Source organism: Scyliorhinus torazame, chromosome 8, assembly GCF_047496885.1.
Source record: "Scyliorhinus torazame isolate Kashiwa2021f chromosome 8, sScyTor2.1, whole genome shotgun sequence".
NCBI classification, from domain to species: Eukaryota; Metazoa; Chordata; class Chondrichthyes; order Carcharhiniformes; family Scyliorhinidae; genus Scyliorhinus; species Scyliorhinus torazame.
In genome coordinates this window covers 231,262,053-231,277,121 of record NC_092714.1, presented here as the reverse complement: position 1 = coordinate 231,277,121, position 15,069 = coordinate 231,262,053, and positions in this window count along the sequence as shown.

Sequence of the window (15,069 nt, the reverse complement as noted above, 5' to 3'; positions counted from 1 at the left end):
TCTTTAAAACTGCCCAATTACCTCTTGTAAAAGGATGTTTTTCCAGGAAAAGCAATCAGGGGCGTCATTCTCCGACCCCCCGCCGGGTCGGAGAATCGCCGGGGGCTGCCGTGAATCCCGCCCCCGCCGGTTGCCTAAGTCTCCGGCACCGGATATTCGGCGGGGCCGGGAATCGCGCCGCGCCGGTTGGCGGGCCCCCCCACTCGATTCTCCGGCCCGGATGAGCCGAAGTCCCGCCGATAAATTGCCTGTCCCGCCGGTGTAAATTAAAGCACCTATTTACCGGCGGGACAAGGCGGCGCGGGCAGGCTCCTGGGTCCTGGGGGGGACGCGGGGCGATCTGGCCCCGGGGGGGTGCCCCCACGGTGGCCTGGCCCGCGATCGGGGCCCACCGATCCGCGGGCGGGCCTGTGCCGTGGGGGCACTCTTTCCCTTCCGCCTCCGCCACGGTCTCCACCATGGTGGAGGCGGAAGAGACTCTCCCCACTGCGCATGCGCGGGAAACTGTCAGCGGCCGCTGACGCTCCTGCGCATGTGCCGCCCGGGGATGTCATTTCCGCGCCAGCTGGCGGGGCACCAAAGGCCGTTTCCGCCAGCTGGCGGGGCGGAAATTCCTCCAGCGTCGGCCTAGCCCCTCAATGTTGGGGCTCGGCCCCCAAAGATGCGGAGCATTCCGCACCTTTGGGGCGGCGCGATGCCCGTCTGATTGGCGCCGTTTTGGGCGCCAGTCGGCGGACATCGCGCCGTTTCGGGAGAACTTCACCCCAGATTCCTGCCTTAACACCTAAGGAACACTGGGCTGGATTCTCCGACTTTGCGGCCAAGTGCCGACGCCGGCGTGGGAACTGTGGCGTTTTACGACGCCAAAATCAGTGCCGAACCCTCACTGATTCCAGGACCGGTGAGGGGCTAGAAGCCACATTGGGTAAAACTCCTGGCTCCCGTGCCAAAAACAGCCACAGAATTGCTGGGTCTGTGGGCGCACATGCCCACAGCGATGACCTGCAGCGGTCGTGCCGTTCAACATGGTGCGGCCATGCGTGAACACGACCTGCCAAATACTGCCCTACAGTACAATGCCTGGCCACCCCCCACCAGTGCCCCAAGCCCTCGCAGAAGCACCCCCCCCCCTCCCCGGGCCAGCAGCACAGCTCCTGACTGACTGTGGCGGACACAGTCCGCGGCCGCTCAGACCACACGTCAACCGCGCGGTCGGGAACTTGGCCCATCGAGGACGGAGCATTGGGGGAGGGCCTTCATGTGACACACCAATGCCATTCCAATGGCATGTGGGGTGCAACACGATGACTCCATTTCGGAGGGTGTGGCGAATCAAAAACCGGCGTCAACCCGCCGCCCCCCCTCGATTTGGGCGTCAGAAGGGATTCTCTGACCGATTGCTGATTACGATATCGGCGTCGGACAATGGAGAATCCCGCCCCCTGGCTTTCAAAACACAAACTCTTATGTTCTTAGTCTTTGAAGATTAACCGTTTTCAGTGATTAAAGTGTTCATGATAATAGGTCCATCAGTGTTACAGCAGAGTGGAGCAATGAAACACAGACAATGAAAATATTGGGATGGTTAAAGGAAGATCCCAGTGTTTGGATATGTCCCAGAGGTACTGTGAAGTAAGCAACCAGTACCATTTTGCTCATTGTGATAGCTTCTCATTGTTGTAATTGAAAAGAACTGGTTGTAGATGCCCCAGAAGAATATAGAACAGTGCAGCACAGTACAGGCCCTTCAGTCCACGATGTTGTGCCGACCATTTATCCTAATCTAAGATCAACCAAGCCTACACCCCTTCAATTTACTGCTGTCCATGTGCCTGTCTAAGAGTCGCTTAATTGTCCCTAATGACTCTGACTCCACCACGACTGCTGGCAGTGCATTCCACACACTGATGCACTAAGCATCAAGAACCACAAAGACATGTGAGACTTTAACCAAGGCTTTAATACACTACATAGGAAGCTTACCCGACACAGACGATCCCAGACAAAATGGGTCAGGTCTCAGAAGCGGGGTCTTATACCTACTCCCGGGGGAGTGGCCAAGGCGGAGCTCTCCGTGGCCAGGTCAGGTTACATACAGGTGACCGAACCTCTACAGAGCTACAGTACAATGCACAGGATTACAGGGCCACGTTACACACAACTATTATATAACTATGTACAATGCTAGGGAAGTACAGTGGTGTATCACCACATTCACCCCTTGTTTAGAAGGAAGTCCGGGGTGAAAATATGGAGTAGCAAACACAGTGAACAAACAGGGAGTAACGAACAGAGTCCATCAGGAGGTTCCGTGTCGTCAGAGGTCGAGACGAATGATGGGTTTGGTCGATCTCTTTGAACGTCGGAGCTGCGGCGCTGAGGTAGTGTCCGGCGGTATCCGTGCGGTCGGTGGTGCTGGGTCGCGAGGCGGCATGACGTCCCCCACCGCTTCGGCTGGCTCGAGGCGTGACTGCGGGATGACAGCGGCTGGCACGGAGTAGTAACAGGCCGAGGAATCGACGGGAGCAGAGAGGGAGTGGGGTGGAGGTTGCGGGGCGGGGGCGGCAGGGGCCACAGAGGGGGCCAGGTCCTTGATGGAGACGGTCTCCTCACGCCCGTCGGGGTACGCTATGTATGCGTACTGTGGGTTGGCGTGAAGGAGACGGACTCTCTCCACCAGGGGCTCCGCCTTAGAGGTCCGCACGTGCTTGCGGAGCAGGACGTCTCCTGGGGACAGGAGCCAGGACGGAAGCGATGTCACGGATGCCGATCTTCTGGAAAAGAGAAACATCCGCTCATGAGCGGTAGCATTCGTTGCAGTACACAAAAGGGACCGGATGGAGTGGAGTGCGGCAGGGAGGGCCTCCTTCCAACGGGAGACTGGTAGGCCTTTGGACTTGAGGGCTAGCAGCACGGCCTTCCAAACTGTTGTGTTCTCCCTCTCCACCTGTCTGTTCCCCCGGGGGTTGTAACTGGTCATCCTGCTCGAGGCAACGCCCCTGGCGAGCAGGTACCGACGCAGCTCCTCACTCATGAAGGAGGAGCCCCGGTCACTGTGAATGTAATTGGGATAACCGAACAGCATGAAGAGGTCGTGCAACGCTTTGATGACGGTGGCGGAGGTCGTGTCGGGGCAGGGAATGGCGAAGGGGAACCGCGAGTACTCGTCGATGACATTGAGGAAGTACGTGTTGCGGTTGTGGGTGGGGAGGGGCCCTTTGAAGTCAATGCTGAGACGTTCAAAGGGGCGGGTAGCCTTGATTAGGTGCGCCTTGTCTGGCTTGTAGAATTGCGGCTTGCACTCCGCACAGACTTGGCAGTCCCTAGTCATGGCCTTGACCTCCTCGACTGAGAAGGGCAGGTTGTGGCCCTTGGTGTAGTGGTAGAACCGCCTGACGCCCGGGTGACAGAGGTCATTATGTAGTGCCCGCAGTCGGTCATCCTGTGCGCTGGCACAAGTACTACGGGACAGGGCATCAAGAGGATCATTGAGCTTACCTGGCCGGTATAAGATACTATAATTGTAGGTGGAGAGTTCGATCCTCCACCGTAATATCTTATCATTTTTGATTTTACCTCGTTGTTTGTTATCGAACATGAACGCAAATGATCGTTGGTCAGTAACGAGGGTAAATGGTTTTCCGGCCAGGTAGTGCCTCCAGTGCCGGACGGCTTCCACTCTGGCCTGTGCCTCCTTCTCAACAGAGGAGTGGCGGATCTCGGGGCCTTGGAGTGTGCGGGAAAAGAAGGCGATGGGCCTGCCCGCCTGGTTGAGGGTGGCACCCAGGGCAAAGTCGGAGGCATCGCTCTCGACTTGGAATGGTGCAGACTTGTCTACCGCATGCATGGCGGCTTTGGCGATAGCGGTTTTTAGGAGGTGGAAGGCCTGGCAGGCCTCGGGCAGGGGGGGGATGAGGGGGAACGGAGGAGGGGTCGGGCCTTGTCAGCGTACTCGGGCACCCACTGGGCATAGTAGGCAAAGAACCTGAGGCAGCGCCTCAGTTCTTTGGGGCAGGTGGGTATGGGGAGTTCGAAAAGGGGGCGCAGACGGTCGGGATCGGGGCCGAGGACACCGTTCTCCACCACGTAGCCGGGTATGGCGGGGCGGGTGGTGCCGAAAACACATTTTGCCTCGTTGTACGTGTGATTGAGGCGTTTGGCAGTTTGGAGGAATTTAGTGAGGTTGATGTCATGGTCCTGCTGGTTGTGACCGCAGGTGGTGACGTCGTCCAGATACGGGAAGGTAGCCCGCAGACTGTTTTGGTCCACCATTCGGTCCATCTCCCGTTGGAAGACCGAGGCTCCATTGGTGACGCCAAAGGGTACCCTAAGAAAGTGGTAGAGGCGGCCGTCCGCCTCGAAGGCCGTGAAGTTATGGTCCTCCGGGCAGATAGGGAGCTGGTGGTAGGCAGATTTCAAGTCTATGGTGGAGAACACCCGGTACTGTGCAATCCGGTTGACCATGTCAGATATGCGGGGGAGGGGATACGCATCAAGCAGCGTGTACCGGTTGATGGTCTGACTGTAGTCAATGACCATGCGGTGTTTCTCGCTAGACTTGACTACCACCACTTGGGCTCGCCAGGGGCTGGTGCTGTGAGCAATGATCTTTTCCGAGAGAAGGCGCTTAATCTCCGCTCGAATTAATTGGCGGTCCCCGAAACTGTAACGCCGACTTTTAGTAGCCACGGGCTTGCAGTCGGAGGTGAGATTAGCAAACAGTGAAGGGGGGGGGATCCTGAGCATGGAGAGACTACAGGTGGGACCCGGGGGTGGGGGGATCAGGGAAGAACTGGGGGTTGGAGACCGTGAGGGGGGGAGGGGGCCGTTAAAATGCAAGGTGAGGCTGCGCAGGTGGCATTGGAAGTCCAGGCCGAGGATTGCGGCGGCGCAGAGGTGAGGGAGGACTATGAATTTGAAATCCTGGAACACCGCGCCGTTCACTGAGAGGGTGACGACGCAGTAGCCCGAAACCTCGGCCGACTGGGAGTTGGAGGCCATGGAAATATGCCTGCGCATGGGTAGTACCTTGAGGGAGCAGTGGCGCACGGTGTCCTGGTGGAGGAAGATCTCCGTGCTGCCGCTGTCGAAGAGGCAGGTAACAGTGAAACAATTTACCTGAACCTCCATGGTGGATCTGGCGAGCTGATGCGGTCGGTCCTGGTCGAGGATGATGGATGCGATGGTGGAGCTGTTGGAGAAGGGTGCCGGATCCGGGGAGCGGCTAGCGGAAGAAGGTGGCGGCGCCCAGGCGTCGTAGGCTGCTGTTGGAGGCCAGGTTGCTGTCGTTGGCTGCATCTCAGTTGTTTGCAGCATTTCGGTCGAGTGCGCAGGTCCGAAAGTGACGATCGGCGGCGGGGCGGGCACGGAAGCGACGATCGGAGGCGGACCGGAAGTGACGTGCGGCGGACCGGAAGTGAAGGAAGCTGGGCCGGGGATAATCAAAGATGGCGGCGCCCCTGCATCGCACATGTCGAATAGCGAGCCGGGAACGGAGGATGGCGGCACCCTGGAGAAGCAGGCCGCGGTGTTGGACCCCGAGGCAGCGGTGGAGCGGCAGACGTTTGCAAAATGGCCTTTCTTGCCACAGGCTGAACAGGTAGCATCTCTAGCAGGGCAGCGTTTCCTGGGGAGTTTTGCCTGGCCACAAAAGTAACACTGGGGCCCAGACATTATTTTTACTGCTGGTGTGGCTGGGTGGGCCGTGACTTGCAGGGGTTGTTGCTGGGCGGGCGGCAGGGAGGTAGCGGCCACGTAGGGAATGTGGGCAGGCGCATAGGAAGTTTGGGCAGGCGTGTAGGATGCATTATTGTCATAGGCTGCCTGTTGGGCCTCTGCCATAGTGACTGCCGTGTCCAGAGTCAGGGTAGTTTGTGCCAGTAGGAGTTGGCAAATTGGGACGGAAGCGATGCCGGCTACAAAGCCATTGAGCGCCAGGGCCTCAGTGTTCTGCTCAGTGGAGACTGCTGGCGCATTGCAGGTGAGCGCGAGGGCACGGAGGTCCCGAACGAACACGGATAGGGGTTCACCCGGCTGCTGGTGCCGGGAGGCGAGGCGGTGGCGGGCGTAAATAGAATTAACAGTTCGTGCATACTGGCTTTTGAGCTTCACGATGGCATCGGCGTAGGTCGTTGTTCCCGTGATGAGGTGAAAAAGCCCGTAGTCGAGCCGTGAGCACAGGAGGTTGAGTCGGTCAGCGTCCGTTTTGGCGAAGGCGGAGGATGCTTCCAGGTAGGCCTCGAAACACCGGAGCCAGCAGTTGAAAAGGTGATCCGCGCGTGGAGCGTGGGGGTCGAGCGAGAGCTTGTCGGGTTTCAGAGCAGCCTCCATTATAACTGTAGTGTATTAAATTGATGCACTAAGCGTCAAGAACCACAAAGACATGTGAGACTTTAACCAAGGCTTTAATACACTACATAGGAAGCTTACCCGACACAGGCGACCCCAGACAAAATGGGTCAGGTCTCAGAAGCGGGTTCTTATACCTACTCCCGGGGGAGGGGCCAAGGCGGAGCTCTCCGTGGCCAGGTCAGGTTACATACAGGTGACCGAATCTCTACAGAGCTACAGTACAATGCACAGTACAATACACAGGATTACAGGGCCACGTTACACACAACTATTATATAACTATGTACAATGCTAGGGAAGTACAGTGGTGTATCACCACACACACCCACCACTCTCTGTGTAAAGAACCTGCCTCTGACATCTCCCCTATACCTCCCTCCAATCACCTTAAAATTATGTCCCCTCGTGACAGCCATTTCCACCCCGGGGAAAAGTCTCTGGCTATCCACTCTATCCATGCCTTACACCTCTATCAAGTCGCCTCTCTGCCTTCTTCGCTCCAGTGAGAAAAGCCCTAGCTCCCTCAACCTTTCTTCATAAGACATGCCGTCCAGTCCAGGCAGCATCCTGGTAAATCTCCTCTGTACCCTCTCCAAAGCATCCACATCCTTCCTATAATGAGGCGAACAGTGTGATTCTGAAGGTGGCACACCTGATGCTGCAGGAAGCAAGTGAAGTGGCGGACATTCACAGATTAGAGTACTATTATTTGGAAGCCTCGGCCTTTAAAGATCTGTTACTATTCACCAATCTCTTTGTGGTCCAAATAAAGTCTTTGCTTTCCATTGCTAGCCATCACAGCATAATCCTGAGTCTCAACAACAGCAGATTGCCAGTTTCCCATTGTAGTACAAGAGAACCACACTACCAAGCAGTCTTTACCGAAAATATTCCAGTGATTTATTGCAGTTATTAAAATTGGAAGGATACTAGTAAGCTGACGGGGTAGCTAGAGGCCCATTAGCTCAAGTTCACCAATAGGTTAAATGTTTATAGGTATCATTAGCAAAGTTCTGTATGGTTACTTAGGTAGAGAGGACCATATTGAGGTCACCCAACATGATTTCCAGAAAGAAAGCCAAATTTGAGCCCTATGTACAAGTCATCAGGATAGTAGACATTGAGCATTATTTACCTGGACTTTCAGATAGCTTTTGATACAGATCATCATAAAGAATTTCCCTGCAAGATGGAATATTGCGGAATTAGTGGTAATCTGCTACAGTGGATTACATTTGGCAGAACGCCCATAGATGGCACGTTGTTGTCAATGGATTTGGAATTACTTGTAGACTGGCTGCCAATGTTGTTCGGCAGGGTTTAGGGCTTAGGGCTTCTGCTAGTTACTATTTTAATTAATGACCTAAATATTACATGTTGGGGCAACAACCTATTATTTTGCTGTTGTTGAGTCTGTAGCTCAACTGCATCTTGAAGTATTGGGGAAGGGCTCTGTGATGTTTTGCATTATTAGGATTATTAGCATTAAATGCCCCTAACATACATTCAATTAAAACAGAGTTGAAGCCAGTAGGAAAGAGATTTAAGTGTTACAGTACATCACTCTCCAATGGTTCATGGCTAATGCCATGAGTTTATAATCAAAACAAGCTTTGTTCTATGTTGTATTCAAGGTGCAATTCATTCCAAAGCAAAGCATGCCATTATTTACCTTGTACAAAACCTTAATTACTCTTCAGAATACCTTGTCCAGTTTTGGTCTTCGCACATGCTGAGGAATATTGAGGTTCTGGAACGGTTGCAGATTATTTCTCACAAGATTATTTCCAGTCTGAAACATCTTAGTCATCTAGTTATCCCTCAAAGAGCTGGGTCTGTATACTGTACGGAAAAATGCAGATCTATAAAATAATGAAGGAACTAGATTCTGTTCATGTGGACTAAGGCTTTCAAATGGATAAGTTAGGGAGGACCAGTGCTTACACTTAGAAGTTGTTTAAGGATTGAACTAGGTGTGGTGTTCTTTTTGATTCTTGTTCTCAGGATGGATGCCATAGTGTTCACAAAGGCCACAGAAGCTAAGTTCATTAACAAAGCTAACATTTATTGACATTACTTATTAAAGCTCGACCACTTACTCCTATACTAAACAATAATTTAGTCATCTATAATCTACACTCAACTAACACTGGTCTTTACACTCTATCTATAACTGTACTCTGATCTCTCTCACTACTCCTATACTCTCCTCTCCAGCCTTCTCCCAGAAGTCTGTGTCAGTACTTTATATAGTTCTGCATCTAGCTCCATCTAGTGGTTAATTATGATATGACATTAACTCTTTGTATTCTGAACATTTCCCATAATGTCACACTAGGTTGGATGTTACTGCTTTCCCCAGGGAATGGTGGAGCTGGGGAATTTGTTGTCTCATTTGGTGAAGGTTGATTAACTGTACTCATTCAGGTGAGACCTGAGCCTGCCCTTGGTTGGGGCAGATTCTGCTCCATAAAGGAATATGATTTTCTCTCTCAGGAAGTTCCATGGCATCAGGCGGGTATAGAGTTCCTGTATTGTGCTGATTTAAGTCAGCACAACTTGGCACAGATGAGATGTACAAGTGGGCTTTTCCAGTATATCATGTTCAAGTGTTTGCATGTTCTATTAACAAAAACATTAAGCTCAGTTACTGTACTCACTTCTGACCTTTCCTCTGCCTCCAAGGTCTGAAATGTAGATGGCTGCTGGAAACTGTTCCAAGTTAGTCAAGATAGGGGTGGCTCTATTCACAGGATCTTCAAGTCAATGAATGGACAGGGGACAGGATAGCTCTTTTCACGGATTCCTTAAGGCAGCCTAGTCCTGCAAAGATAAAAGCTTCTGTATGGATCTGATGGAGTGCTTCTCTGAGCTGCTGCTGAAAGAACAAGCTGCTTCCAAGACATACACATAACTCTCCATTGGGAACAGAATTCAAATTCCCAGCGGTCTATTGGAGAATTCATTTCATTTCATTTTATTTAAAAGTTCTATAACTGCAGAAATATCACAGTGAATGGAGGGACAAGGGATATAGGAGGTTGGTAACTTTGCTGTTAAAAGATTGGCACAGTGGCTGATTAAGGTAAAATGCTGTTCAAATAGACCAAAGTTATCCTGTATACAGCAGCAAAGATTATTAAAGGGTAAGATCCTGTTCCCGATCGACTAAGGGCAGCACAGTAGCACAGTGGTTAGCACTGTGGCTTCACAGCAGGGTCCTACGTTCGATTCCCAGCTTAGGTCACTGTCTGTGCGGAGTCTGCACGTTCTCCCCGTGTCTGCGTGGGTTTCCTCCGGCTGCTCCGGTTTCCTCCCACAGGTCCCGAAAGACGTGCTGTTAGGTGAATTGGACATTCTGAATTCTCCCTCTGTGTACCCGAACAGGTGCCGGAATATGGCGACTGGGGGCTTTTCACAGCAACTTCATTGCAGTGTTAATGTATGCCTACTTGTGACAATAAACATTATTATTATTAATATTACTTCTGACAAAGCTGGACATACTGCACTCATTACATCATTTGTCCTGTACCATGCACCCCTACGGCATCCATTGAAGAGGTATGGGTAATGCATATGAAGGGCAGACATATGGGGATGCACAAAACAGTCGATGGATGCAGATTTGGAAGTGGAGCAGAAGCATAAACTATGTAAATCCCTGGTTACACAGCAAACAGGATAATCTCAGGGGTTCCGCCATGAAGTGAAAACTGCCAACAGACTCGTAAGGAGATTCTGCACGATTTCCTGCAGGAAATGCAGCATATGGTTGGTATAGCATTGTAGTTCTCTGCCCTGCAGTGTGCCAGCATCCCAGAAGGGATTAACTCTTTGCAGGGGCAGCCTGGAGAAAGTAGTACCAGCAAGAGATCAGCAAACCTCTTCGTGAAGTGTATCAATTTCATATAAGCGCATTGAATGAAGCACTACAGATCTTGGGTGACACTTTGGAAAGGTGGATATGAACTGGATTGTAAAGTATCGAGAGCAACATCTTGAATGCTCCGAAAAATTGTTGGTTGCTTCTCAGGCATTAATAATTTTCCGCTTCATTAAGGTCTGTTTACTCTTAGACCACTGGGAATTCTGTTCCCAGTGGATAGCTGTGTGTATGTCTTAGAAGCAGCTTGTTTATTCAGCAGTAGCTCAGAGAAGCACTCCATCAGATCCGTACAGAAGCTTTTAGCTTTGCATGACGAGGCAGCCTTAAGGAATCCATGTAAAAGAGATATCCTGTCCTTTGTCCATTCATTGACTTGAGGACCTGTGAATAGGGCCAACCCAATCCTAACAAACCTGAAGCAGTTTCCAGCAGCCATCTACATTTCAGAGCTTGGAGGCAGAGAAAAGAGTTTTAAAACGGGCACAGAAAAGGTCAAAAGTGCATAGAATAACCTTCAAAGCACTGCTCTTGTCCCTAGCAAAATGATTACTCTCTCCTATCCCAGTTGTCCCTCCTGGCATATCCTTCGGTTTTGCTCGCTCGCCTCAAGACAAGGGACATGGTGGGCAGCACAGAAGCACAGTGGTTAGCACAGTTGCTTCACAGCTCCATTCCCGGCTTGGGTCACTGTCTGTGTGGAGTCTGCACGTTCTCCCAGTGTCTGCGTGGGTTTCCTCCGGGTGCTTCGGTTTCCTCCCGGAGTCCAAAGATGTGCAGGTCAGGTGGTTTGGCCATGCCAAATTGCCCTTAGTGTCCAAAAAAGGTTAAGTGGGGTTATTGGGTTACGGGATAGGGTGGAGACGTGGGCTTGAGTAGGGTGTTCTTTCCAAGGGCCGGTGTAGACTCGATGGGCTGAATGGCCTCCTATGATTCTATGACAGACTTGAGTGTATCCAGAGCATAAGTTTGGGTACATAGAGGGAGAATTCAGAATGTCCAATTCACCTAACAAAGCACATCTTTCAGGACTTGTGGGAGAAAACTGGAACATCCGGAGGAAACCCATGCAGACACAGGGAGAGCGTGCAGACACCACACAGACAGTGACCCAAGCAGGAATCGAACCTGGGACCCTGGCGCTGTGAAGCAACAGTGCTCACCACTGTGCTGCTGTGCCACCCACCATCCATCACCAGATCTGGTTGTGCCACTTCAAGTGCGGTGGGGCAACACTCTACTTTGCCAAAATCTTCCACTACACCAGGATCACAATAATGAACAAAGATAAGCCCCAATTATCTTTCTCCGCTACTAACCACATCCTGAAACAGCTCTCATGCCATCTCCACCCTTAACTTCACTGATAGAAAGAGTTTATGTGCGGTGGGTGGGGGGAGGGTAGTGCATGTGGAAGGAACCAATTCACTATGCAGACTTACATCAATTCCCTGGAAGCAGGCAGCACTGCAGGATGCATGACCCATGTTGCATTCTCCATTCATACAATTGACAAATGTTGTGTAGAGCACACAGGTAGATCTGTGACACTCTGCACCAGTAAGTTGAACGGGTGGTAAGTCTGGGTCGTATGAAAACAAATCTTTTCCCCTGCATATTGTGCATTAAGATTGAGGCCATCTATTTAGTTTCTTCACCCTCTGCAGGCCAGATCTGTCCCCAGGCTCCCTCCTGCCTTGCCATGATTTTCCTCGCGTTCCTTTCTTACATCTCTTCAAGCCCTCTTCACCCTCTCCGTCCTTATCTTGTCTGACACCGTACATCCTGCTCCTATAATCCACTCCAACTAAAATGCTGACCACCTAACTTCCCACCCCAAGAAATGGCTGCCTTTGTGCAGGTACTGTTCCCCAGAAATCTTTCAAAACCATAAACATCATCCCTTCCTCAAATAGCCAGCAACAACATCTGACCTTGTCCTAGATCAGTTGCTAATTTTAAATCTGAGATAGATCAATTTTTGTGAAGCAAAAATAGTAAGGGATCTGGGCCAGAGGCAGGTATATGGAGTTAGATCATACATGATCACATTGAATGGAGGGACAGGCTCAAGGGGCTGAATGGCCTACTCCCGTACCGATGTCCTATGTACTTCCAATCTCCCTTACTTTTCGAAGTGCTTGAATGTCTTGTCAGTTCCCAAATCCATGCCCATGTTTCCCACAACTCTCTGTTCTAATCTCTCCAGTTTCTGCTCCTGCCACTGCACTGAAATAGCCCCACTCCAAAATCTCAATAACATTCTCTGTGATTGAGTATGGTTACATTTTCCTTCCTTGTCCCCAACTTGTTTGCAGCCTTTAATATTGCAAAGTCCTTCTTCAATGTATCTTCTGTGCTGTCCAGCTCAGTTGAATTGCCTTTGCTTGGTGAGGTACCCTCAATAATGATGCTCAGAGATTAAACTGTAAAGAAGGCTTTATTAGACTAATAACTATGCTACAGCTATGGACGAGAGCTGACTGCTATACAGACCATGAAGCAGGCCTTTATGTATGGCTCCCAGATGGGCGGAGCCAGAGGCGGAGTCCCCAGGGTTCCAAGCCCGGTCTTAAAGGGGACATCACCTTACATGATGATAAGGCAGTAACCGTTCATCACATTCACCCCCTGTTTAAAAAGGAGTCCGGCGGGGGTGAAGTGCCATCATAGGTCCATCCGTCTCAGTGGCCGGATCCTCCTCCTCGATCTCCTCAATTCGGGCAGTGGTGCGGCGGGCACGGACGTCCCGGTTGAGGGCACATCCGGGAGCACAGCGGTCGGAGCTTCGGTCCGGGTCGGGGCAGAGGAACTAGGCAGGGCCGGGGGTAGCGGAGCCGGTGCCGGCGGGGTGTGTAAAGGGGGGGCGCAAGGTAGGAGCTCACCAACGGGTGGTAGGGCCGGAAGGGGGTGTGTTGTAGGGGGCGACGGGTCCTGCAGGGGAGCGGCGCGGGAAGGGGCGTCTGTGGTGGAGGATCCAGCGGGCATAAGATCCCGGAGGGAAACCGTATCTTGCCTGCCGTCGGAGTACTCCACGTGGGTGTAACTGGGGTTGGCGTGGAGCAGTCGGACCTTTTCAACTAGGGGGTCCGTTTTATGGCTCCTCGCGTGCCTCCGGAGAAGACCAGGTCCCGGAGCCATCAGCCAAGGTGGAAGCGAGACCCCGGAGGTAGACTTCCTGGGGAAGAGAAACAATCGGTCGTGAGGGGTCTCATTCGTGGCCGTGCAGAGGAGTGACCTAATGGAGTGTAGGGCATAGGGTAGGACCTCCTGCCAGCGGGTGGTTGGGAGATTTCTCGACCGCAGGGCCAGAAGGACAGCCTTCCACACGGTCGCGTTCTCCCTCTCCACCTGCCCGGTTCCCCGCGGGTTATAACTGGTCGTTCTGCTCGAGGCGATGCCTTTGCTGAGCAGATACTGACGCAGTTCATCGCTCATGAACAATGTACCTCGGTCGCTGTGGATATAAGCAGGGAAACCGAACAGGGTGAAGATGCGGTGCAGTGCCTTAATCACCGTGGCTGAGGTCATGTCGGTGCAGGGAATGGCGAATGGGAAACGGGAGAACTCATCGATCACGGTGAGGAAATAGGCATAACGGTTGGTGGACGGGAGGGGCCCCTTGAAGTCCACGCTCAGTCGCTCAAAGGGGCCCGAGGCCTTCACGAGCCGAACCTTGTCTGGCCGTTAAAGTGCGGTTTGAACTCCGCACAGACCTGGCAGGCCCTGACCATGGCCTTGACCTCCTTGGTTGAGTAAGGTAGGTTGCGGGACTTGATGAAATGGACGAGCCGAGTAACCCCCGGGTGGCAGAGGTCATTGTGGATGGCTTGCAGGCGGCCCTCCTGCGCGTTGGCACATGTGCCGCGGGACAGGGCATCTGGGGCTCGTTGAGCTCCCCTGGACGATACTTGATATCGTACGAGTAGGTGGAGAGTTCGATCCTCCACCTCAAAATTTTATTGTTTTTTATTTTGCCCCGTTGCGTGTTATCGAACATATAGGCGACCGACCGTTGGTCGGTGACGAGGGTAAACCTCCTACCGGCGAGGTAGTGTCTCCAGCACCGCACAGCCTCCACAATGGCTTGTGCCTCCTTTTCGACTGCAGAGTGTCGAATCTCAGAGGCGGTGAGGGTTCGGGAGAAGAACGCTACTGGTCTGCCTCCTTGATTGAGGGTAGCAGCCAGGGCGATGTCTGATGCATCGCTCTCTACCTGGAAAGGGATGGTTTCGTCCACCGCGTGCATGGCGGCCTTGATGATGTCGGCCTTGATGCGGTTGAAGGCCAATTGAGCCTCAGCCGAGAGGGGAAAAGTGGTGGTCTTTAGGAGTGGGCGGGCTTTGTCCGCATACTTGGGGACCCACTGGGCGTAATAGGAGAAAAGCCCCAAGCACCGTTTGAGGGCCTTGAGGCTGCGGGGGAGAGGGAGTTCCTTAAGGGGGCGCATGCGGTCGGGGTCGGGACCTAGAACCCCATCTTCCACGGCATAGCCGAGGATGGCCAGCCGGGTGGTGTGGAAAACGCATTTGCCCTCGTTATAGGTCAGGTTAAGGGCTCGGGTGGTCTGGAGGAACTTTTTGAGGTTAGCGTCATGGTCCTGCTGATCATGGCCGCAGATGGTGACATTGTCCAAGTACGGGTATGTAGCCCGCAAACCGTACTGGTCCACCATTTGGTCCATCGCCCTTTGAAAGACGGAGACCCCATTTGTGTCCCCAAAGGGGACCCTGAGGAAGTGGAAGAGCTGGCCGGCTGCTTCGAAGGCAGTATAGGGGCGGTCTTTTGGTCGGATGGGGAGCTAGTGGTAGGCAGATTTGAGGTCGACCGTG